A 2,240-nucleotide genomic window follows, 5' to 3' on the forward strand; every position below is an offset into this window, starting at 1 on the left:
TAATGGCTGGTTTCCCTATCCTTATACTAACCTAATACCCTGTTAATAGAGCCTTGCTTCCTTTTTTATGACATCTTAGCTCCTTAGGTTTTTGTTGCTGGTACTGTAATTCCTCCATATTTGTTCTACAGTATTGCCTTGGCTATTCTTGGTTTTTTAAATTTCAGTATAAGTTTTTAAAACAGAGATTCACTTTACACCTAAATTTTTAGAATTTTGATTGGGATTATAGTAAACCTCTATAATGATGTGGGGAGAGCTGATTAAACAGTATGGATTTTCATCCTTAGGCATATATATTTTTCCAGTTACTTAAATTTTCAATTTCTCTTAATAGTTAAAAATAGTTTTAAGCTTCTTGTACATCTTTTAAGTTTGTAACTAGACATTTAATATTTTTGAGACTTGCAAATTATATTTAATTCTTTGTGTTTTATTTGTTGATACATGGAAATATTTTTTATGTGTTATACATATTCAAGTACTATATTCATTAATTTGGATAGTTTATAGATTCTTACGACTTTTTCAAGTATGTTACCATGTTTCTACAAATAACAATTTCACTTCTTTATTTCTAGTTCATATGTAATTTTCTTTCTTAACTCATTGCAGTTGGTATAGTCACCACTAATAGAATGGTGAATCCTAGTGACAATATCAGAAGTTCCTCCCTCCCTCCTGCCTGCCTTCCTTCCTTTGTCCATTTCTTATATTAGACCTAGGTGGCAATTTTTTTAATATTAGTGAGTATGCCAAAGTAAAGTTTTAAATTATTATTCTTTATCAGGTAAAGGAAGTTAAAACTAATTCCTATAATGCTGAGTTTTTATTCTGACAGCGTGATCTATCTGAATCTACTGAGATAATCATGAGGTATTTCTCCACTTTAATATTAATATTATAAGAGTTAAACTTTTTATTTTGAAATGTGTAACAATCCCTTCTTGTTGAGGAATGCATACACAGACATTTATCACTTGATTTGGTAATATTTTGTTTAGGATTATTGTATTTATTCATGTCAGAGGTGGTCTGTAATTTTCCTGTAGTGTAATGTTCTTGCAATATTTAAGAATCAGTATTAGATTGTCCTCTTTTTGTCTGTTCTCTGAAAGAGTTTGGGCAAGTCTGATCTTATTTCTAAATATTTTAAGTGTTCAAAGAATTCACTGGTAAAGCCATTGATTCCTAACAGTATGTGTGTAGAGGGGGTGGATGAGAGAGAGAAAGAGCTATTTTTTTTTAGGAGATTCACAATTATTCATGTTTATGCTCCTTTAAGTTATTATGAAAGGAATTTTTTCAAAAGTTTTCCCATTTCATGCAAATCGTGAAACTTTATGTAGTAGACAATACCTTCTAATTAATTTGATAATGTGTAGAATCCTATTGATTTTTTTTTTCATTCCTGATGTGAACAATTTGTGGGGTTTTTTGTTTGTTTTTTAATCAGTTTTTCCAGAGATATTTCAATTCTGAACTTTTCAAAGTGCATTTTGGTTTAATTTATTTTTCTTTAATTGTAGGCCTGATGAAAACAACTTTCCTTAGTTTGTCTGAAAATTAGTTTATGACTTTATTTCAATGTTATTTTTCAAGGTTTTTTGTTTGTTTGGAATAGTAAATTCAGTGTTAGCAGTTACTTTTTATTTTGACACTATAAATATTTGCCCCATTCAGTTCTGAGCATCATGATTTCTAGTGACAAGTCAGATAAAGTCAGTCTCTCTCTTTTTCTGTCTTTTCCCCCATTGAAGGGAATGTGTTTTTTCCTTGTATGTTTTTTAAGATTCTTCCTTTTGTCTTTATTTTTCAGCAGTTTAACTATTATATGTGTAATTATAGTTTTCTTTATATTTATTCTGCTGTGGTCGCTGAGTTTCTTGAATATGTCAATTGATACCTAATACCAGCTTTTGGAAACTTTCTTGTATCATTTCTTCAATGTTTGTTCTACCACATTACTTTTTACCTCTCTTTTCCTTTTCTTAATTTCTACTTGAATGTTTTCATTTCCCTTCAGGTTCAGTAAACTTTTGTTCATTTTTATCTAATTTGATAAAACTCAACCATTGAATTCTTAATACAGATACTGTGTTTTTCAGTGCTGTGGTGCCCATTTTATCTTTCTTCATAGTTTCCTATTTTCCATATGCTCTCTATTTTTTTTTGTTTTGTTTTTAAAGATTTTATTTATTTATTTGAGAGACAGAGAATGAGAGACAGAGAGCATGAGA

This window comes from Neomonachus schauinslandi, chromosome 7, assembly GCF_002201575.2.
Source record: "Neomonachus schauinslandi chromosome 7, ASM220157v2, whole genome shotgun sequence".
In the NCBI taxonomy this organism is placed as follows: Eukaryota; Metazoa; Chordata; class Mammalia; order Carnivora; family Phocidae; genus Neomonachus; species Neomonachus schauinslandi.